This window comes from Cervus elaphus, chromosome 1 (genome assembly GCF_910594005.1).
Source record: "Cervus elaphus chromosome 1, mCerEla1.1, whole genome shotgun sequence".
Lineage (NCBI taxonomy): Eukaryota > Metazoa > Chordata > Mammalia > Artiodactyla > Cervidae > Cervus > Cervus elaphus.
The window spans coordinates 21985440-22010142 of NC_057815.1; the positions used below are offsets into that span (position 1 = coordinate 21985440).

At 40.6% G+C, this 24703-nt stretch overlaps 1 long non-coding RNA gene across 2 annotated transcripts; it reads left to right on the forward strand.

Annotated features, from left to right (window-relative positions):
* The first annotated feature begins 44 nt into the window (after positions 1-44).
* Positions 45-23806, forward strand: LOC122689212. Of its 2 annotated transcripts, none has more exons than XR_006339772.1 (4): positions 45-83; positions 898-981; positions 2848-2984; positions 23486-23806. It is a non-coding gene; the product is annotated as an uncharacterized LOC122689212 (long non-coding RNA). The 2 variants fall into 2 exon arrangements; XR_006339769.1 differs by lacking the exon at positions 23486-23806 and adding an exon at positions 11889-12791.
* Positions 23807-24703: the final 897 nt, after the last annotated feature.

Sequence of the window (24703 nt, forward strand, 5' to 3'; positions counted from 1 at the left end):
CAGTTCTGAATTTATAATATGGGATTTTCATTGAAATTGAACATCTTCCTTTAGTATTTCTTATAATTCAAGCCTTCTGATAAGTAAGTTTCTCAGTTTGTTGTCTGAAAGTGTCCTTATCTTCGTGTTTGAGTGATATCTTACATCAGGCTGTACAGAATTCTAAGTTGACAATTATTTTTCTCAGCACTTTAAATATGTATTCTATTGCCTTCTGGATTCCAAATTTTTGTTCAAAAGTCAGCCATTATTTTTAACGTTGCTTGTTTCAAAGCCACGTGTCTTCTTTTTTTTTTTTTTGCCTTTGATTTCAGCAGTTTGGCTATTCCTTCTCTGTTTTGTTTGTGTGTGTGTATCTTGTGTATGTGTATTTTTGCGTGTGTCTTGTGTTTTTATCTTGTTTGGGATGAGCTTCTTGAATTCTTTCAATGATCTCTTTTAATCAGTTTTCACAAACTCAGCCATTATCTCTTCAAATATTCTACTTTGTCCTTTTATTTTGGACTCTAATTACATGTATATTAGAACTTTTAACCATTTCCTGTTTTTCTCTATTACAGCTTTTTCAGTTCTTCATGTCTTCTTGTGCTTCATCTTTTTTACTCTTTATTGATCTGCCTTTGAATTCACTAATCTTTCCTGCTTAATTCTCAATTTTAGATATATTTTATTTCTCAGATGTCCATCTTAATCTTGTTTAATCTATTCTATTTAAGTCTCCATTTTTCATTCATTTAGTATACATTTTTCTTAACAGATTAATTGAAGTTATTTTTAAACCTTGGAGCGCTTCAATAGAGGAATTATTTTTGGATCTACTTCTTCTGCCTGCTTTATTTCGTGATTATAAATCATGTTTCTTTGCCTTCTCACACATTTAACAACTTTTTGTTTTAGGTACAACACTGTGTATTTGAAAAGCATAAGAGATTCAGAAAACATATCTTCCACCAGAAAGTGTTCACTATTTGCTTTAAGTAGGTAAGGTAAATAGCCAATAACTTTAATATAATCAGGGATTCAGTGGGTCAAGGCTGAGTTTTAGTTTTAGTAGGACTGAACTGCAGACTTGTCTATTTTGTTTCTATACCTTGAGCAGGCTTGATTGAAAATCTAATAGATCTTTAACTTCTGGGCCCCCCAAAATGAGAACATTCAGGTCTTCTTTTCAGAGGTATTGAGCTTGCACTTCAGCTTCCTACATTCTTGAGCACTGAAATCTAGTAAATGTCTTGATGGGGAGACTGAATGTATGTTTGGTTTAGTAGGACTTTGTTTTCGAAGCACCAGGAAATTATAGAATATCTCACTGTGTTTTAGAAGTTTCTGCAGAGCAACTCTGCATCCTACACATAGTGCCCAAACTCAGCAAATTTACTTTGGGAATGTAGCCATGTTCAACCCTTAAAATTTCCTTGCATGACTACCAAAAGTCATTCAGTCTTAACTTTGCATAGCAGTCAGTAAATGAGACTTTTGAAAACCTCAACTCATCTTTGGAAGGGTTTTCTAGGGGAGCTATCAGAATGTAGATTCCTTGATTTCACCACCAGAGATTGAGATTCCACAACTCTTGGATGATGCATAGGAATTTTATTTTAATATGCACTTTGGATAAATTTGATGCAGATTTTCTACACTATTCAATGAGAAAAACTTTCCCACACGTTCCTTAAAATCTATATTAAATATCATCTCATGAAGAAATTTGTTTAATACTTCTGTTTGACTTTGTATAGATTTGGTTCTTGCTAGACAATCAAGTATTTGATCATATAATATTTTGAACTTTTATGTTTCTGATTGTTTGGAAACATCTTTCCAAAGAGATTACATACTATTCAGTATGGAATTTGACATTTTAAGAAAACATTTTCCATAGGACCTAAGCCTGTGTATTTGTTTAGTTAATTTTTTTCTAGTTTTTCTAGCTTCACTGAGGTATAACCAACATACAATGAACTGCACGTATTTAAAATAAAATGTGATGAGATTTGATATATGTGATCTTCGTGGTTTTTAAAAAGCCCTCAGATAAAAATAAAGATATAATTATACTTATTTTGAATTTAGGATGCTAATTTAAAAACTTCTTTGCTTACTTTTGCATTACTCAAAGGTAAATCATTTGTACTTGTGTTGTTGATGAAATTCATCCTCTTTTTTTCAACCCTGTAATCAGTGATTTTACTTTGCCTGTATAGTCTTAAGTTCAGTATTTACTTGGAAATTGATAGTTTTCTAGTTGTTATTTGTTACTTAAATGTGCTGATTGGTATATGTTCTATACAACCTTTATTAATTCAGTCTTGACTGTAGTTTTTTATTTTTATCTCCCAATCACCTGGGTTTCTGTGATGGCTTAGCAGGTAAAAAAAAAATCTATCTGCAAGGCAGGAGACACTGGAGACTCAGGTTTGATCCTTGAAGAAGGATCAGGAAGGTCAGGAAGGTCCTCTGGAGGAAGAACCCACTCCAGTATTCTTGCCTGGAGAAACCCTGACAGGCTAAGCACAAGAACAATCATCTTTAAGTTTTTCCTTTATTAAAAAATTACATAACATGTTTAACACAAGATAAAAATAAGTAAGCAAAAAGAACAGAAATATGCATGATCCCAGAACTATAATTTTTCAAGTTCTTGGAGCAGTGAATAACATTTTCCATAGGGAGATTTTCCAGAAAAAAAGAAGTTTTCAGTCTGAATTTCATTGACACACTCTAAGGCACCTTGGGCAGACAAGTCTATGTAGGAAAAAAACCCTCCCATATTTACAAAACAGTTCTCATATTGTATTTAATTTTATGTATGTTTATGGTTTGTTTTTTCTTTATTTTTATTATCAGTTTTGGTATTTTCAAAGTATTGTTACTGATCAGGGTCCCTGGACTCCTTAATCAAAAGAAATTGATAAGAGACCAGACAAGGAATTCAGACAAGGCTTTACTGGGACTCCTGCTGCAGTGCAAGGAAGCAAAAACAGGTAACAGATTCTCTTACTCACTCCCTGAGGCGTCCCTGAAAAGGGATGAGGGTGGAGCTGATGTAGTTCAGGCCAGAGGGGAGGCTTAGGTGGTCTGCCCAGTCCCTTGGTGGTGCTGTGTGCAGGGATCATTTACAGTGCCCACTTTTTGCTCTCTGCACCTCAAAAGTGGAAGCTGGATTTTGGCCTTTTCTTATCTTGTTGTTCATAATTTGCCCCAACTGGGAATAGGTGCAGTTATAGTTTCTTTGGTTTTCTGTTGTTCGAGGAGATGCTTCTCCATGTGCAAACACTACAGCAAAGAGTCTCAGGCCCTGGGTCCCAACCTGTCTCAGTATCAGTCGGTTCAGTTCAGCCGCTCAGTCGTGTCCGACTGTTTGTGACCCCATGAACCACGGCAGGCCAGGCCTCCCTGTCCATCACCAACTCCCGGAGTCCACCCAAACCCATGTCCATTGAGTCGGTGATGCCATCCAGCCATCTCATCCTCTGTCGTCCCCTTCTCCTCCTGCCCCCAATCCCTCCCAGCATCAGGGTCTTTTCCAATGAGTCAGCTTTTTGCATCAGGTGGCCAAAGTATTGGAGTTTCAGCTTCAACATCAGTCCTTCCAATGAACATTCAGGACTGATCTCCTTTAGGATGGACTGGTTGGATCTCCTTGCAGTCCAAGGGACTCTGAAGAGTCTTCTCCAACACCACAGTTCAAAAGCATCAATTCTTCGGCACTGTTTTTCTTTATAGTCCAACTGTCACATCCATACATGACTACTGGAAAAACCATAGCCTTGACTAGACAGACTTTTGTTGGCAAAGTAATGTCTCTGCTTTTTAATATGCTGTCTAGGTTGGTCATAACTTTCCTTCCAAGGAGTAAGCGTCTTTTAATTTCATGGCTGCAATCACCATCTGCAGTGATTTTGGAACCCAGAAAAATAAAGTCAGCTACTGTTTCCATGTGTCAGTATAGCTGTGTTTAATAGCATGGACAATGAAGTTAGATCAGAAATCTAACTCTAGTTCTAGTGTTTAGGTTTCCTCATCTATAAATTGAACTTTTTTTACTTTATATAGTGTTATCATAAGAATTAAATTAATTAAGTTGTATGAAGTGCTTATCACAGTGACTGGCACTTAAAATTCCAGTGTGTGGTAGTTGTTAATATTAATGGCTATTTTCACATGGGCTTCTAAGGAGAGAATATCAGTATATAGTTTGTATATATAGAAAATAAGATTTGAGTTGATCTATTTCAATTTATGGCTATCCCTTAGAGATTCATTGGGTTTGTTGTTGTTGTTTAGTGGCTAAGTTGTTTGTGACCCCATGGACTGTAGCCTGCCAAGCTCCATTGTCCTCCACTATCTCCCAGAGTTTGCTCAAATTCATACCTATTGAGTCGGTGATGCTATCTAGCCATCTCATCCCCTGCCACCACTTTCTCCTTTTGCTTTCAGTCTTTCCCAGCATCAGGGTCTTTTTCAATGAGTTGGCTTTTTGCATCAGGTAGCCAAATTATTGGAGCTTCAGCATCAGTCCTTCTAATGAATATTCAGGGTTGATTTTCTTTAGGATTGACTGGTTTGATCTCCTTACAGTCCAAAGGACTCTCAAGAGTCTTCTCCAGCACCACAATTCAAAAATATCAATTCTTTGGCTCTCAGCCTTCTTTATGGTCCAGCTCTCATACCTATACATGATTACTGGAAAAACCAAATTATTGTTTTTCTCTCTAGCTGCTTATAGTTTTTCATCATTTGCTATGAATCTCAATTTGCATCCTTAAAACATGAACTTTGCTTCATTGGATTGTAAATTGTTGCTACAGTGGTTTAGTTGCTAAGTTGTGTATGACTCTTGCAACTCCATGGATTGTAGCCTGCTAGGCTCCTCTGTCCTTCGGATTCTCTAGGTAAGAATGCTGGAGTGGGTTGCCATTTCCTTCTCCAGGGGATCTTCCCAACCCAGGGATTGAACCCAGGTCTCCTGCATTGCAGGCAGATTCCTTACTGACTGAGTTACAAGGAAAGACTTATGAGTGTATAATTATTACTGCTGGCTCTCATGAGTTCATGTAACTGTAAAAGATTGCCAAGTAAAACATTATCATTGTTCTGATATTTGGTCACTAGTTGTTATTATTCTTTCAGGTTTTACCTTCTTTTCATTTGGCAAGTTTGCACATACCCTGCATGTTACTAGGCACTATGAGAATTCCAAGATGTATGAAATATCAATCCTGCCTGCAAAGCTCTTACAAATTAGTTGGAAATGATTGAACAGTCCTCATCTTGTATGCGTGTTCAATTGCTCTGTTATGTCTGACTCTTTGTAAGCCCATGGACTGTAGCCTGCCAAACTCTTCTGTCCATGGCATTTTCCAGGCAAGAATACTAGAGTGGGTTGCGATTTCCTACTCCAGGGGATCTCCTGATCCAGGGATCAAACCCGGGTCTCCTGCATTGACAGACCGATTCTTTACCACTGAGTCACCTGGGAAGCCCATGTTATCTTGTCTTTCATGAACATAAACTCTACTTAGTTCCTCTCATTCTTCTAAAATTCAATCTAGTCTTCTCATTGATCATTTACTTATCCTCTGTCACTGTTTAAGGTTGCCAGACTGCTGGCTTTTATCTGGTAATTTACAATACACATCTATTTGACCTCAAATAAGTCTGACTTAAAAACATTCAATAAAGTGAGGCGAGAGCTAATTCTAATATCGGCTTATACGTGTCAAAATAGCACTTACATTCTTTCTGTAGTTCTACTTGGTGTGAATTTTCTGTGATTCTAATGATTTGAAAAAGATTTACTGAATACAGTTAATAGCCAAGAACAATATTAAGTTGATTTTAGTGGTTGTGTGTTCCTAATAAATAAGGACAGAATTTTTACTTTGGAGGAATGAAATAGTAACTGTGATCACAACTATTTGAAATTTGAAGAATGTTGTTTATCAATAAGTTATTTTGTTTAGATCAGTGGCTATTCAAAGTCAGTTCATAATAAAAAATTCATTTAGTCTGTGGCCAAATGAACAAACTAAGCATGACATACTTTTTCATAAAATTAATTAAATCCCTTCATATTAAAGAAGCTTCTTTATTTCTAAATTATGCTGTCTTTTTTATTTGTAATTAAAATCTCCTTTCCTTAGGAAATGGGCTTCCCTGATAGCTCAGTAGGTAAAGAATCTTCCTGCAATGCAGGAGACCTCAGTTAGATTCCTAGGTTTGGAAGATCTGCTGGAGAAGGCATAGGCTACCCACTTCAGTATTCTTGGGCTTCCCTCGTGGCTCAGCTGGTGAAGAACCTGCCTGCAATGCAGGAAACCTGGGTTTGATCCCTGGGTTGGGAAGATCCCCTGGAGACGGGAATGACGACCCACCCCAGTAGCCTGGCCTGGAGAATCCCATGGACTATCCATGGGGTCTCAAAGAGTTGGGCATGACGGAGCAACTTCCACTTCCTTAGGAAATAATGATATTAAATAAAAGTTTTATAACTCTATGTCTATTAGGTTGGTGGAGTCTTGCTGCGGGAGAAAGCAATGGCAACCCACTCCAGTACTCTTGCCTGGAAAATCCCATGGATGGAGGAGCCTGGTAGGCTGCAGTCCATGGGGTCGCTAGGAGTCAGACATGACTGAGTGACTTCACTTTCACTTTTCACTTTCATGCATTGGAGAAGGAAATGGCAACCCACTCCAGTGTTCTTGCCTGGAGGATCTCAGGGACAGGGGAGCCTGGTGGGCTGCCATCTATGGGGTTGCACAGAGTCGGACATGATTGAAGCGACTTGGCAGCAACAGCGTTTTGCTGCTCAAAGTGTGGTTGATGGACAAACAGCATTGACCTCATTTGTGAGCTTGTAGAAATGCAGTATCTCTGACCCCATCCCAGACCTATGGAATCAGATTCTGCAAGTGATTCATATACACGTTAAATGAGAAATGCTGATCTAGAAATACCCATCCATCGGCCCTATCCCCTTTTATTTTCAAGTTATTCTGTACTTCTGTCTATGCATTTGCTCAATTCAGAAACCTAGGCCTTATCTTTAACCCTACCTGTCTCACCCTCCCCTATCCTCTCCCATGTCAAATTCATCATTAAATTTCATAATCTTCTAAATATAGTTACTGTATCTGTCCACTTCTTTCCAGTTTCCACTGTTGATACTTCAGTTGAAGCCACCACCATCTTTTTGATTGGATGACGATCAGCAAGACTTCCTACCTCCTTTCCTACCTCCTCTCCCTCTTTCACTTCTGCCATCCTGACCTCCATTCTGTACACAGCAGCCAGACTGAGCTTATGAAAGTGATGAATCAGATGCTAAAACTTCACTGTTGAGAATCCTTTAATGGGTTTCCGTTCAGTTCAGTCGCTCAGTCGTGTCCGACTCTGCGACCCCATGAATCGCAGCACGCCAGGCCTCCCTGTCTATCACAAACTCCCGGAGTTTACTCAAACTCACGCCCATCGAGTCGGTGATGCCATCCAGCCATCTCATCCTCTGTCGTCCCCTTCTCCTCCTGCCCCCAATCCCTCCCACCATCAGGGTCTTTTCCAATGAGTCAACTCTTCGCATGAGGTGGCCAAAGTATTGGAGTTTCAGCTTCAGCATCAATCCTCCCAATGAACACCCAGGACTGATCTCCTTTAGGATGGACTGGTTGGATCTCCTTGCAGTCCTAGGGACTCTCAAGAGTCTTCTCCAGCACCACAGTTCTGTTGCCCTTAGGTAAAATCCAACTCCTGGTGGTCTATATTCTTCATTTTCAGCCTCATTACTCACCTCCCTCTTGGGCTACCTACTCAGAGATCGTTGGTCTGGGAAGAGCCAAACTCTTTTCTTCCTCAGGGCCTGGGGAAAAGTATATCCTTTGCTTGGAACACTTTCCTTCCTTTTACTTTCAGCCTAACTACTTCCCATGCATCCTTCACATTTCGAATTATTAATTGCTTCCTTAGAGGGACCTTTCTGACAGCCTGGTTAATATTGGTTTTCCTGGTTATTCTCTCATAACACATACTTGTCCCTCAGAACGTTTATAACGATGTACAATTATTTAAATGTTTGTGTGCTTCCATGGTTAATGTTTGTCTTCCTCACTAGCCGTAAAAATTCAAGAGGTCAGAGACTGTTCAACACATGTTCTTGGTCACTGGCACACTGAAGGAAATTCCAAAAAAAATCTATTGAGTAAATGAATCGCTGGTTCTGATTTTACTGAACTATTTCATGTTACATGGGCTTCCTCTGTGTCTCGGTGGTAAAGAATCCACTTGCCAATGCAAGAGATGCAGGTTTGATCTCTGGGTTGGGAAGATACCCTGGAGAAGGAAATGGCAACCCACTCCAGTGTTCTTGCCTGGAGAATCCCAGGGATGGGGGAGCCCAGTGGGCTGCCGACTATGGGGTTGCACAGAGTCAGACACGACTGAAGCGTCTTAGCAGCAGCAGCAGCGGCATCTGCTCTTTACTCTGCCACATACTAATCTCTAAGCCTCAGTTTCCTCGTCTGGGTTGTTGCAAGAATATACAAGCTTATCACAGTGCCTGTGTGTGCTGACTAAGGGAGCGTTATCATTATTTGCTTACTGGCTTTGGCTGTGTTTAGCAGAGCAGCAGCCTGTAGTTCATCAACTCGCGTATCTGCAGCAGTTAAAAGGTCCTGTGGTAAAGGAAAGGGTTAAGCCTGACGCCTCCTGTTTCTGGAAGATTTCTGCCTCCAGTGGTGCGGAGGGGGATGGGCAGGGCCCCAGGAAGAGATAAACAAGTTAGGGCTGGAACTTGTCTCTGCTCTGTGACAGGGCTGCTTGCTGTCTTTGACATTAAAGTTTTTCAGGACTGTCAAGAAAAGCAGTCCCTTTGCCTTTCTAATAGTTGGGTACAATTCTTGTTAGTCTTGTTTGGTTTCTATAAAAATATTTGTTATTGCAAAATCCTGGTTTTGGTTGATACTTGTTTAAACAAAATTTATGAAATGTTATATAGGAAGGGACCCTGATTTCCTACTCCAATCAGTCCGCCACACCTCCAGCCGTGGGAGAGGGGTAAGGCCCAGCGAGGGGTGTCACTCTTGCCTTCGATGGAGGAAAACACTAAGAACTGAAGCAGGAAACTGGTGCTAAGAAATGAAGGCTGGGTGGGGGGAGGTGCACTGGATTATTATTTACAGGTTTTTCTTTATGGGTAGATCTGTAGATAAACCTCCACTTAGTCCAAGAACTGACTGTTCTGCTTACAGGAAGGGACACTGAGCTGTTTCACACTAGTTTTGTATTTGGAATGGAATTCTGGCGAGAGAGCCTCTGTGTTAACCCGTTAACCGTGACCACCCTTCACCCCCAACAGTGTCCTCCCACCTCGATTGCCTTTCCTCCCCTCCCGAGATGTTCTGGCTCAATGTGTTGTTTCCTATTTGGAATTAGGAATGTACCTCTGTGGCCCCATCCATAGCTGTTCCTGCATGCTTCTTCCTAAGTGTAATATTTATCTAGCTTCTCACGCAGGCAGGCCCAGCTCCTCTTGCAAGGCTACAAGGAGTCTTTCATTTGTATGTTGCAAGGTCAGGGAGCTGCAGGAATGGGGTGGGGTGTCTCTCAATCAGAGTAGGTCTCTCTGCAGACCCAAGAAGACAAATTCTCAAGATGTAAAAGGTTATTATTATTATTTTTTTATAAGAGATATGGACTATTGTTGATACTTTAAAGATTGTTGTGGTTTGTAAAACACGGCTCCTCAAAAAGCACAGTGATTTTGTTAAACCAGCTCATCATGTTCTTTAGACACATATTTAAGTAATTGTTAATGCAGATGATAAGCTGAGGTCTTTGAGATGTGCCAGTGTGTACACCAGTCTTTCTTGGCTATAGGATCACACTGTTTTCTTATCCATGTATTTCTTATCTTTGTAAATCACTGTGAATGCTTTTAAATGATTTGGTTTGAATAACCTGTAAAGGCATATGGAGCTGTGCATGTGGCTTTTTGATTTTTTTTCCTCTGCAACTTCTCCTTCCCCTTACCTTGCACACAGAGTGATATCTAGATTTTCAGGTGTGTCCAGGTTCCAGTGCTGCAAAGGAATAAGCATACCTCCTCTCATTCATCCAGTCAACTGAGGTGGTGGATTGCGAGGATTAATGATTTAACACATGGAATGTGCTTAGGCCAGTCTTCTGCACACAGAGAGCTCTCAAGTGTTAGCCATTGTTATTATTTATTGGGTGCCCATTATTTACAAGGGGGCTTTCCATTCTTCTTAGAGACCAGTCTTCTGAAAGTTTACAATATAGTAGGAGAGACAGGACATGTACATAGCAGCTAGAGTTACTGCTTTAAAAAAAAAGGGATCATACCTTTTGTATAAAAATCTTGAAACTCTTATCAGGCCTCTAGTGGTCTGCTTCTACCTACCAACACAGTCATATCTTGTACCAGTTTCTCCTTTGTTCTCTAAACTCTAGTTATATTGGATTATTTCATGTCCTGGAATGCAAACTCCATTAGGAGAAAGAATTTTCTTCTGTTTTTGTTTAGTGATGAAACTCCAGCACCTATGATGTAGTCGGGAACACAGGAAGAGATCTATCTTCTATTATTTGTTGTTGTTGAATAAATGTTAGTGTTAGCATTTGTGACTTTCTTGGCTCAGCGGGCAAAGAATCTGCCTGCAACGCAGGAGACACCAGAGACTCGGGTTCATCTGGGTTGGGAAGATCCCCTGGAGGAGGAAATGACAACCCGCTCCAGTATTCTTGTCTGAAGAATCCCATGGACAGAGGAGACAGGTGGGCTACAGTCCATAGGGTTGAGAAGAGTCAGACACGCCTGAACGACTAAGCACAGGCACTTACTTGAAAACAACCCACTTATCCCCGTCACCTTCTTTCACTGAGCTACACTTTACTTATCCTTTTGGCCTGTGTTTAATATCTCTCCTTTGGAGAGTTGTTCCCTGACACCCTTATTTGCATTAGATTTTGTGCTACGTGCTCAAATTTAATTTTGTGCTACTGTGAATTTTGAAACTTCCAATTGTTTAAAATATGGAGAGAATCATATCTGTTTTGTTCACTCTCTATCCCCAGGTCCTAGTTTATTGCCTGGGTCATTGAAAGTTCTTAATTAATCGAAGTGAAAATAGCTCTAATAGAAGGTTGTTTTTGTTGTTTAGTTGCTAAGTCATGTCTGACTTTTTTGCAACCCCATGGACTGTAGCCCACCAGGGTCCTCTGTCTGGGCAAGAATACCAGAGTGGGTTGCCATATCCTTCTCCAGGGGATCTTCCCAACCCAGGGATTGAACCCACGACTCCCGCATTGCAGGCAGATTCTTTACTACTGAGTCATCAGGGAAGCTCCTAATGGAAGGTAGACCAAGATAAACACTATAGTGCCACAAGAGGAATATAGATAAAGTGCTTGAAATTTAGAGGAGAAAAATATTATTTACAATAATAAGAATAAGGGAATGCTCAATAGAGGATGTAGTATTAGAGCTAGGCTTGTTGGATGGGTAGGATTTGGAGGTGGTGAGAAATGTCACCCTTGACCATCGCCTGAGCCAGTGTGTGGAAATGGTGTAGACACTATGTGTACCACCCAGAGACCCTTGCAGAATTGAGGCACTCATTGCCCCAAATAATGGAATTATCTGAGTCTTTCTCCAGGAAAGGCCCATAACCCAAGATTGCTTCTCCACCCAAGTTTACTTCTCAGGGCAGCCACAGTCCAATGCCTGGACAACATTGCCCCTTACTTCAATTTGAGACTTCTCATTTGAGTTTCAGAGGTCGTTCTAGTTTTTCTTGGAATCTCTGTTGTAACTGTTTCAGAGTTCTAATGTCTCTTTCTGTTTTCATCCTGCTTCCTTCACTTCTTTATAGGACAGAACTCCTCGGTAAACCTTTTGTGCACAGATGTCTGCCTCCAAGTCTGTTTCCTGTGGACCTCAATCTTAATAAGCAGCAGACATTACAGGAGGATCAATTGCTCTAGAAAATGGAAAGTTTTTTTTTTCCCCATTTAAAGCAGTTGAATCTCTTCAACAAAATTCTTGTCTGGAAACATCATCATGTAAATATGGTGAAAGGGGAGTTTCTGTACTTGAAGTGGGAGGGAGTGCTACTGTTTTTGCCTATTTTGGCTCCCTTATTCTGTGCCAAGATAATTCTCAGAGGGCTTTACACACCCACTAGGTCTCATCTGAGTACAGTTCAAAAACCAGTAGGAAAATCACAGAATCCATGGAATAGAGTAGGAAAGAAAACAAGGTCAGGCTGTTGAGTGCTTTGAATGTCAGGACAGGAAATCTGAACATTATTCTGGAGAATACTGACAGTAGTAAATTCAGGGGCTAACGTGATCCGAACTGCATTGAGGCAAATGGGTAAACATATGGGGAATAAATGAAATCTCTACCTCACATTGTATAACAACTTCCAGGTAGATTACATACATACATGTAATGAAGTCATAAAATTAGTATAAAATATATAAATGTGTACAGAGTCTTGGGGTTTTCCTTAAAAACATGATACCACAAGAGTTACCTGGGGGCATTCTTTTTAAGCATGATACTCCAGAAAGAAAAAGATTGACAGATTTAGATGAAAAATTAGAAACATCTGCACATGTAAAACACCCTAACTAAAAAAGAAACCCAAATGATAATTGAAAAATATATTTTGAAATAAATAGATTGAGAATTACTATCCTGGATACATAAAAGGCTCATGAAAATCAACTTAAGAATAGAAAAATTGGGTAAAGTATATGTAGAAATAATTCACACACACACAAAAATGACCAAAATGAAAAAAATTCTAATAAAGAAATTAAAATAATGATGTCCCCTTTTTCACTCATCAACCTGTCAAAGTATGGCAGGTACTGTTCTTTGCTTACCCCAAAGCCACCTTCTAGTCTCTTCCTTGCTAACGGAATCATAGCTATGTTTTCAAACTGGGTAGCAGTTTACTGTTCTCAATGAAGGCAGTTCCAGTCCCTGGTTTAGGGGTAAATCTGAGGTCCATTTAGGCTGCTGAAATAGAAGAGTAAATCATTATCCCTGAATATTCACTGGAAGGACTGATGCTGAAGCTGAAGTTCCAATACTTTGGCCACCTGATCTGAAGAGCTTACTCATTGGAAAAGACCCTGATGCTGGGAAAGGAGGAGAAGGGGGTGACAGAGGATGCGATGCTTGGATGACATCACAGACTTGATGGACATGAGTTTGAGCAAGCTAGGGAGATAATGAAGAGCAGAGAAGTTGGGTGTGCTGCAGTCCATGGGGTTGCAAAGAGTTGGACACAACTGAGCGACTGAACAACAACAACTCCTGCATTAGCTCTTTAGCTCTACTTGTTTCTTTTTTTTCTACTTGACTCTTTACTTAATCATCCAAACAAATGTGCATCACTATCTCCCATCCTAAAAACAACATGAAAACAAATCTGTAAAACCTTCTTTGGATTCCATATCCCCAGCTGGTTACCGTCCCATTTCTTAGCTTCCCTTCACAGCAACACATCTTGAAAACTTGTCTTAGTCACTGTTTTACTTCACATTTTTTTCCACCATCTGCTCTAGTTATACTTGAATCTGTATCAATTCATCAAGATTTCTCATCAAGATCATTAGTGACATCCAATGTCTCTAAATCCTACTTTCTTCCTTATTCTTTATAAATATAAATATATATCATATATGATACATATATATATATACATCACTTGGGCTTCTCAGGTGGCACTAGTAGTAAAGAATCCATCTGCCAATGCAGGAGATGTAGGAGATGTGGGTTCAATACTTGGATTGGGAAAATCCCCTGGAGGAGGGCACAACAACCCACTCTAGTATTCTTGCCTGGAGAATCCCATGGACAGAACAGCTTGGTGGGCTACAGCCTGTGGGATCGAAAAGAGTTGGACACGGCTGAAGAGATTTAGCATGCACACATATATATTATATAAATAAATAAATATATTATTTGGTTGCATGGGGTCTTAGTTGCAGCACACAGACTCTTAGTTGTGGCATGGGGATCCAGTTCCACGACTAGAACTAGAACCTGGGCCCCTTGCATTGAGAACTTGGAATCTTAGCCACTGGGCCATAAGGGAAGTCCCTCTTCTTTATTCTCTTACCTGACCTTTTAGTATCTATTTACTCCTGGTGTCTCTTTCTCTCTGTATGAGGACACCAGTCCTGTGGATTAGAGTTCCACTCTTATGACCTCATTTAACCATAATGACTTCTTTAAAGGGCTTCCCAGGTGGCGCTAGTAGTAAAGAACCCAACTGCCAATGCAGAAAATTTAGGAGACATGGCTTCAATCCCTGACCAGGAACTTCCCCTGGAAGAGGGCATATTCTTGCCCAATATTCTTGCCTGGAGAATCCCATGGACAGAGGAGCCTGGCTGGCTAGTGCCCATAGGGTTGCAAAGAGTCGGACATGACTGAAGCAACTTAGCACGCTCCCATGAATTTCCTTAAAGGCTCTATGGCCAATTTCAGTCACACTATGGGTTAGGGCTTCAACCTATGAAATTTGGAGTGGTAGAAACAGTTTTGTACATAAGCAGTTATTTTAGTCTTAAATATCATGTCAATTAAAAAAAAAAAAAAAAACACCTGACTCTGACCTCTCTTTGAAATTCCAAACTTGTATCTCCAAATGCCTCCTTAACATCTTGCATGAATGTCTAACAAGCACCTAAATTTAACATGGCCTAAAGATACATCAAAGCTGTATATTGTCACCCAGCTTATTTACCTTATATGCAGAGTACATGTGAAATGCCAGGCTGAGTGAATCACAAGCTGGAATCAAGAGTGCCAGGAGAAAGACCAAAGACCTCAGATATGCAGGTGATTCCACTTTAATGGCAGAGAGTGAAGAGGAACTAAAGAGCCTCTTGGGGAAGGAGTAGAGTGAAAAAGCTGGCTTAAAACTCAACATTCAAAAAACGAAGATCATGGCATCTGGTCCTATCACTTCATGGCAAATAGGTGGGAAAATGTGGAAACAGTGTCAGATTACATTTTCTTGGGCTTCAGAATCAATGTGATTGATAACTGCAGCCATGGGATTAAAAGATGCTTGCTCCTTGGAAGAACAGCTATGACAAATCTAGACAGTGTATTTAAAAGCAGACACATCACTTTGCCGACCAAGATTCATGTAGTCAAAAGCTATGGTTTTTCCAGTAGTCATGTACAGATGTGAGAGTTGGACCATAAAGAAGGCTGGTCCAAAGAATTGATGCTTTCAAATTGTGGTATTGGAGATTCTTGAGAGTCCCTTGGACTGAAAAGAGATCAAACCAGTCAATTCTAAAAGAAATTAACCCTGAATATTCGTTGGAAGGACTGATGCTGAAGATGAAGGTCCAATACTTTGGCCACCTGATGCAAGGAGCTGACTCATTACCCTGATGCTAGGAAAGATTGAAGGCAGGAGGAGAAGGAGTGGTAGAGGATGAGATGGTTGAATGGCATCACTGACTCAGTGAACATGAGTTTGAGCAAACTCTGGGAAATGGTGAAGGACAGGGAAGCCTGGCATGGGGTTGCAAAGAGTCAGACAAGACTTAGCAACAGAACAACAACAGACAGGCCCTTCCCTCTTCTGCTTTCTCCACCACTTTCTAGTTTTTTTCCATCCTACTTAACAACCTCTCCTTCTTTGTAGTTTAAGCCCCAAATATAAGAATTCCCGTCTTTCCCCTATCTTTTACAGCATATCTACTAGGAGTTTCTATCAATTCTACTTGTAAAACATTCCAAATATGCCCATTTCTCTTCCTGTTTCCTATTCCCATGCCAGTACAAGCCTACATTTTTTCTCCCTTGGATAAAAGGTTCCTAACTGATTTGATTCTACTTTTGCTTCATAGTAATCCATTCTCATGGCAGCTACATGTTCTTGTAAAAAGAGCTTGCCACTCTTCTGCTTAAAATCCTTCAATGGATCATAAAACTAAATGTAAAAACAAAATAGACAAAAGATGTGAGTGGGTACTTCACCAAAGATGTTAAAATGAATGACAAAGAAATGCTCAACATCATTAGATATTAAGGAAATGCCAGTGAAAACTACAGTGAGATCTTGCCACTCTTTTACTTAAAACCCTGTAGCATTGGGCCTAAATGTTAAACAGCGAAAACAAAACAGCAACAGTAGGTCAAATGATTTAAATGGAGACTTCACTGAAGATGATAAAAGGCAAATAAGCCCTTGAAAAATGCTCAGCATCATTAGTCATTAGGGAAATGAGAACCAAAACCAAAGTGAAATCTTGTCATTCCTGTTGCTCAAACCTAGTCCCATCTTCCATCACTTCTCACTTGTACTGTAGATAGTCTTCCAGCTGATCTGTCTGCTTCCATTTTTGTGCCTCTTAGTTCCCTTTATTGCACTTCAAAGATAATGCATTTTTTACAAATTGAAGGTTTGTGGTAACTATCTGTCAAGTAAGTTTACCTGTGCTATTTTCCAGTGGCATTTGCTTTCTTCCTGTATCTTTGTCACATTTTGTTAATTCTCACAATATTTCAACCTTTTTCTTATTCTGTATTTGTTATGGTGATTTGTGATCAGTGTTCTTTGAAGTTACTATTGTAATTATTTTGGAGCACCATAAACCACACCCACACAAGACCTCAAGCTTAACTGATAAACGTTGTGTGTGTCCTGACTGCCCTACTGACCACCTGTTGTCTGTCTCTTTCCCTCTCCTCAGGCCTCTCTATTTCCTGAGATACAAAGTATTGAGATGAGGCCAATTAGTAACCCAACGATGACCTCCAAGTAGTCAAGTGACGGAAAGATTTGCATGTCTCTCACTTTAAATCAAAAGCTAGAAATGATTAAGCTTAGAGAGGAAGTGAAGTGACGTGAAAGTCACTCAGTTGTGTCCGACTCTGGGACCCCATGGACTATATAATCTATGGAATTCTCCAGGCCAGAATACAGGAGTGGGTAACCTTTTCCTTCTCCAAGGGATCTTCCCAACCCAGGAACTGAAGCCAGGTCTCCCACACTGCAGGCAGATTCTTTACCAGCTGAGCCACAAGGGAAGCCCAAGAACACCAGAGAGGTTAGCCTATCCCTTCTCCAGTGGATCTTCCTGACCCAGGAGTCAACCCGGAATCTCCTGCATTGCAGGTGGATTCTTTACCAACTGAGCTATCAGGGAAGCCCTTTAGAGAAGAAGGTATGACAAAAGCAGAGGCAGGCCCAAAGCTAGGTGTCTAGCCAAGTTGTGAATGCAAAGGAAAAGTTCTTGAAGGAAATTAAAAGTGCTACTCCAGTGAACACAGGAATGATAAGAAAGCCAAACAGCCTTATTGCTGATACGGGAAAAGTTTTAGTGGTCTGGATAGAAGATCAAACCAAACACAACATTCCTTTAAGCCAAAGTCTAATCCTCAGTAAGGTCCTAACTCTCTTCAATTCTATGAAGGCTGAGGAAGGTGAGGAAGCCACAGAAGGAAAATTTGAAGCTAACAGAAGTTGTTGAGCCTTAAGAAGCCATCTCTATGACCTAAAAGTGCAAGGTGAAGCATCAAGTGCCGATACAGAAGTTGCAGCAAGTTATTGAGATCTAACTAAGGTCATTAATGAAAGAAGCACCACTAAACAATAGATTTTCAATGTAGACAAAGCAGCCTTGTAATGGAAGAAAATGACATCTTGGACTTTCATAACTAGAGAGGGGAAAATGCTGACTTCAAAAGCTCTGAAGAACAGGCTGACTCTCCTGTTAGGGTCAAATGCAGTTCGTGACTTTAGGTTTGAAGTCAATGTTCCATTTACCATGCCAAAATCCTAGGGCCCTTAAGAATTATGCTAAATCTACTCTGCCTATTCTTTAGAAATGGAATAGCATAGCCTGAGTGTCAGTACATATGTTTACAACTACTTTATTCAATTTTTAAAGCCCACTCTGGAGACCTACAACTCAGGAAAAAAAAAAAAAAGAAGATTCCTTTCAAAATGCAACTGTTCATTGACAATGCACCTGGTCACCCAAGAGCTCTGATGGACTTGTACAATGAGATTAAATTTTTTTTTCATGCCTGCTAACACAGCATGCATCTTGCAACCCATGGACCAAGAAGTAATTTTGAATTTCAAGTCTTGTTATTTAGAAAATACATTTTATAAGGCTACAGCCAACACAGACAGTGATTTCTCTGAGGGGTCTGGGCAAAGTAAGCTGAAAACCTACTGGAAACCATTCTAGATGCCATTAAGAACATTTGTGAATCATGGGAAGAAGTCAAAATATGAACATTGACAGATGTTTGAGTGAAGCTGAGTCTAACCCTCATGGATGACTTTGAGGGGCTCAACTTCAGTGGAGGAAGTAACTGCAGATGTGGTGGAAACAGCTGAAATTAGAGGTGGAGTCTGAAGATGTGACTGAATTGCTACAGTGAAGCGAAAATGAAAGTCTCTCAGTCGTGTCCGGCTCTTAGTGACCCAATGGACTATACAGTCCATGGAATTCTGCAGGTCAGAATACCGGAGTGGGTAGCTGTTTCCTTCTCTAGGGGATCTTCCCAACCCAGGGACTGAACCCAGGTCTCCCACGTTGCTGGCAGATTCTTCACCAGCTGAGCCACCAGGGAAGTCCTGAATTGCTACAATCTACTGATAAAACTAGCAGGTGAGAAGTTGTTTCTTATGGATGAACAAAGTGGTTTATTTCTCTCTTTTTAATGTTTGTTTATTTTTGGGGTTGTGGTGGGCTTCTCACTGCAGTGTTTCTCCGCATCGTGGGGCACAGGCTGTGGGAACGCCGCTTCAGTAGCTGTGGTCTGTGCACTCTGGGGCGCTGGTTCAGTGGCTGGGGCACACGGGCTTAGCTGCTCTGCAGCATGTGGGGGTTTCTAAACTGGTGTCTCTTGAGTTGTAAGGTGGCTTCTTAACTACAGGACCACCAGGGAAGCCCAAGAAAGTGGTTTCTTGATATGAAATTTGCGCCTAGTGAGGATGCTGTGACACGTGTTGAAGTGACAACAAAAGCACTGACTGATTACATTCATCCAGTTGCTAAAGCACTGGCAGGCGTTGAGACCATCAGATCCAGTTTTGAAAGAAGTTCCACTGTAGGTGAAATGCTATCTAACAACACTGCATTTCACAAAGAAATTATTTGTGAAAGGAAGAACCAGTCTATGTGGCAAAATTTACTGCTGTCTTATTTCAAGAAATCTTCACAACCAACTCAAGTTTCAACAAAATATATAAATATCTTATACAACTCAATATAAAAAATCAGACAATTCTATAAAAGTGGGCAAAAGATCTCAATAGAGATTTTTCCAAAGAAGACATACAGATATCTAACAGGTACACGAAAAGATGCTCAGCATCACTAATCAGTTCAGTTCAGTCGCTCAGTTGTGTCTGACTCTTTGCGACCCCGTGAATCGCAGCACGCCAGGCCTCCCTGTCCATCACCAACTCCCGGAGTTCACCCAAACCCATGTCTATCGAGTCGGTGATGCCATCCAGCCATCTCATCCTCTGTCGTCCCTTTTCCTCCGGGCCCCAATCCTTCCCAGCATCAGGGTCTTTTCCAATGAGTCAGCTCTTTGCATCAGGTGGCCAAAGTATTGGAGTTTCAGCTTCAGCATCAGTCTTTCCAATGAACACCCAGGACTGATCTCCTTTAGGATGGACTGGTTGGATCTCCTTGCAGTCCAAGGGACTCTCAAGAGTCTTCTCCAACACCACAGTTCAAAAGCATCAATTCTTTGGCGCTCAGCTTTCTTCACCATCCAACTCTCACATCCACACATGACCACTGGAAAAGCCATAGCTTTGACTAGACAGAGCTTTGTTGGCAAAGTAATGTCTCTTCTTTTAAATATGCTATCTAGGTTGGTCATAACTTTCCTTCCAAAGAGTAAGTGTCTTTTAATTTCATGGCTGCAGTCACCATCTGCAGTGATTTTGGAGCCCAAAAAAATAAAGTCTGACACTATTTCCACTGTTTCCCCATCTATTTCCCATAAAGTGATGGGACCAGATGCCATGATCTTAGTTTTCTGAATGTTGAGCTTTAAGCCAACTTTTTCACTCTTCTCCTTCACTTTCTTCAAGAGGCTTTTTAGTTCCTCTTCACTTTCTGCCATAAGGGTGGTGTCATCTGCATATCTGAGGTTATTGATATTTCCCCCGGCAATCTTGATTCCAGCTTGTGCTTCTTTTAGCCCAGCGTTTCTCATGATGTACTTTGCATATAAATTAAATAAGCAGGGTGATGATATACGGCCTTGACATACTCCTTTTCCTATTTGGAGTTGTTCCATGTCCAGTTCTAACTGTTGCTTCCTGACCTGCATACAGATTTCTCAAGAGGCAGGTCAGGTGATCTGGTATGCCCATCTCTTTAAGAATTTTCCACAATTTGTTGTGATCCACACAGTCAAAGGCTTTGGCTTAGTCAATAAAGCAGAAGTAGATGTTTTTCTGGAACTCTTGTGCTTTTTCAGTGATGCAGTGGATATTGGCAATTTGATCTCTGGTTCCTCTGCCTTTTCTAAAACCAGCTGGAACATCTGGAAGTTCACGTTCACATATTGCTGAAGCCTGGCTTGGAGAATTTTGAGCATTACTTTACTAGCGTGTGAGATGAGTGCAATTGTGTGGTACTTTGAGCATTCTTTGGCACTGCCTTTCTTTGGGATTGGAATGAAAACTGACCTTTTCCAGTCCTGTGGCCACTGCTGAGTTTTCCAAATTTGCTGGCATATTAAGTGTAGCACTTTCACAGCATCATCTTTCAGGATTTGAAATAGCTCAGCTGGAATTCCATCACCTCCACTAGCTTTGTTCACAGTGATGCTTTCTAAGGCCCACTTGACTTCACATTCCAGGATGTCTGGCTCTAGTGATCACACCATTGTGATTATCTGGGTCATGAAGATGTTTTTTGTACAGTTCTTCTGTGTATTCTTGCCACCTCTTCTTAATATCTTCTGCTTCTCTTAGGTCTATACCATTCCTAATCATTAGGAAAATGCAAATCAAACCCACATTGAGGTATCACCTCACATCTGTTAAAATGGAGATTATCAAAAAAGATAAGAAAGGAAAATATGTGGAGAAATGGAAACACTGTGCACTGTTGATGGGGGTCTAATCTGATGCAGTCACTATGGAAAAAGAAATAGAAATTTCTCAAAAAATAAGAAAATAGAACTATCATACGATCTAGCAATTCCACTTCTGAATATTTACCTGAAGAAAACAAAAACACTAACTTGAGAAGATGTATGCACCCCTATATTCATTGCAGCATTATTTACAATAGCCAAGATATAGAAACTAACCTAAATGTCCATTGGTGGATGAATGGATAAAAATGTTGTGAGATAAATACACACACACACACATATCTCAGTGAAGTCAGTATACTAAATGAAATAAATTAGAGAAAGACCAATACAGTATGATCTCCTATATATGTGCATTCTAAAAAAACCCCAAGCAGAGAACTGTTGGCAATAGGTGAGGGTGAAGGGGGCACAAGTGAGTGAACTGGTTTTTTTTTTTGTTTGTTTTTAGTTTAAATAAATTGGGAAAAAAAGAGAGAGAGAGAGAGAGAGACAGCTAACAGAATTTAGTACTCCTAGGATATTTGCCAGTCATCAGTTCCTTTCCTGTATGTGGGTTAAGAAGCAACAGTTAGAACCAGACATGGAACAACTGGCTTGTTCAAAACTGAGAAAAGAGCACATCAAGGCTGTATACTGTCACCCTGCTTATTTAACTTCTGTGCATAGTACATCATGCAAAATGCTGACAGAGGATGAGATGGCTAGAGTGCATCACCAACTCAATTGACATAAATTTGGGAAACTCAGGGAGATAGCAGAGGACAGAGGAGCCTGGCATGCTACTGTCCATGAGGTCACAAAGAGTTGGATATGAGTTAGCAACTGAACAACAACAAATTTCCTTTCCAATAGCTGAGAATAAATAAAGAACTTTGAATTGTACCACACAAAAATGTGCTTTAAAAGGAGCATAGATTTAAATTTAAAATTGTGACACTTCCGAAAAAAGTTGAGAGATCATCTTTGTTATCTTGGGTTAGGTAAATATTCGTTAGATTGGAGATAAAAAGTATGAATCATGAAAGAAAAAGGTTGATAATTTGGACTTCATTAAAATTAAAAGCTTCTCTTTAAAAGACCTTACACAAAGACTTGTATTTCAACACTTATAGTAGTTTTATTCATAATAGCTCCAAACTGGAAATAGCACAAATGTCCTTTCATTGGTAGGTAAATAACTTGTGGCATGCTCATGCAATGGAATACTACTCAGCAACAGAAAGGAAAAAACCACAGGTCCAGGCAACAACATGAATGAATCATCAGGCTAAGTAAAAGAAGCCGGATGCTAAAAACTACATACTGAATGTAGAGCTGGCTTCAGAGGTGTGTGATGTTTGTTGTCACATGGGCTCCATGCTCAGAAGGACCTTGTGTTTGGTTTAGTACTATGTTTTTGCTGCCTTGAAATTCTTAATAATTTTGTAACAATGGGTCCCACATTTAAATTTTTTTCTGGGCCCTGCAAATTATGTAATTGTTTTCACTGTGTGATTCCATTAGTAGGAGATTTTAGGGAAGCTAAAATTCTGGTAACAACAAATCAGTGGTTAGAAGAGAGGGCATCGAGGGCAAAGAGGCAGAGAGAAGCTTTTTGGAGTGATGAAAATGTCTTATATCATAGATTGTGGTGTTTATTGCACAATTTCATGTATTTATTAAAATCAGTCAATTTGGAAGCTAAAGCTGGGAGTTTTTATTTTATTTTATTTTTTTAATTTTTTTATGGAAGCTAAAGCTGGGAGTTTTTATTGTTTATGAATTATACTTATTTATAATGACTAGACAACAACAGCACAACCAGTAAAGATAACACACACATTTTCTATAAAGTAACTCTGATGGCTTCCCTTCACATTTGGAATAGAACTCTGAACTCTTTTCACTTCTGCTGGGAGATCAGGTCTTCCTAACCTCTGTGACCTCACCTCCCTTCCCTACTATACTCAGTCACTTGGCCTTCTTGCTGTTTCTTACACAGACTGAGCTTCTTTCTGCCTTAGGCCTCTGCACTAGCTTTCCATGTGACTGTGATTCCTTACCCTCATCTTTGCATGACTGGTTCTTGTCATTTGCTCTCAATGTAAGTCTTCTTCAGTGAGGTCTCCTCTAACCAACCATTTGATAGTAGCCTCAGGGACTCAGTCACATCACCTCATTGAATTCTCTGCTTAGCTCCTATCAAGCCCTCACATTCCCAGCTTACCATTTATTTATCTTCTCTGGTGGTTTAGTTCTGTCCCACTCTTGTGATCCCATGGACTGTAGACCACCAGGCTCCTCTGTCCATGGGATTTTCCAGGCAAGAATACTGGAGTGGTTTGCTCTTTCCTTCTCCAGGGGATCTTCCCAGCCCAGGGACTGAACCCAGGTCTCCTGCACTGCAGGCAGATTCTTTCCTGACTGAGCTACTGGAGAAGCCCATTAAGAAGACTGGGAACCTAATCTGTTGAAGTCATCACTATATCCTTGGTGTCTAGGATAGCACCTGACATGTAGTATGTGCTCAGTAAATATTTGCTGAATGAAAGAGTTGATAAAACATGATATGATAATTTAATGATATGAGAAGGACTTAAGGGCTTCTTATTACATATTTTCATACTGGTCATGGGCAAGAATACTGCAGTGGTTTGGCATTCCCTTCTCCAGTGGACCACCTTTTGTCAGAACTCTCCACCATGACCTGTGCATCTTGGGTGGCCCTACCTGGCATGGCTCATAGTTTCATTGAGTTAGACAAGGCTGTGGTCCATGTGATCAGTTTGGTTAGTTTTCTGTGATTGTGGTTTTCATTCTGTCTGCCCTCTGAGGGATAAGGAAAAGAGGCTTATGGAAGCTTCCTGATGGGAGAGACTGACTGAGGGGGAAACTAGGTCTTGTTCAGATGGGTGGGGCCATGCTCTGTAATCCAACTTTCTGTTAATGGGCAGGGCTGTGCTCCCTCCCTGTTGTCTGACCTGAGGCCGAACCATGGTGGAGGTAATGAAGATAATGGCACCCTCCTTCAGAAGGTCCCATGCACTCACTGCTGCACTCAGCGCCCCCGGCCCTGCAGCAGGCCACAGCCGACCCACGCCTCTGCCAAAGACTCCTGGACACTCATGGGCAAGTCTGGGTCAGTCTCTTGTGAGCTCACTGCTCCTTTTTCCTGGGTCCTGGTGCACACAAAGTTTTGTTTGTGCCCTTCAAGAGTCTGTTTCCCCATGTCACTTAAAGTTGTTACTCTCTGCAACTTAAAGTAAGCCAGTCAACTACAGGGAGGGACCTTGAGACACAAAAAAGACGCAAAAAAGATATTCGTAACCCAGAACCACGATGGTGTGATCACTCACCGAGAGCCAGACATCCTGGAATGTGAAGTCGAGTGGGCCTTAGGAAGCATCACTATGAACAAACCTAGAGGAGGTGATGGAATTCCAGCTGAGCCATTGAAAATCCTAAAAGATGATGCTGTGAAAGTGCTGCACTCAATATGCCAGCAAATTTGGAAAACTCAGCAGTGGCCACAGGACTGGAAAAGGTCAGTTTTCATTCCAGTCCCAAAGAAAGGCAATG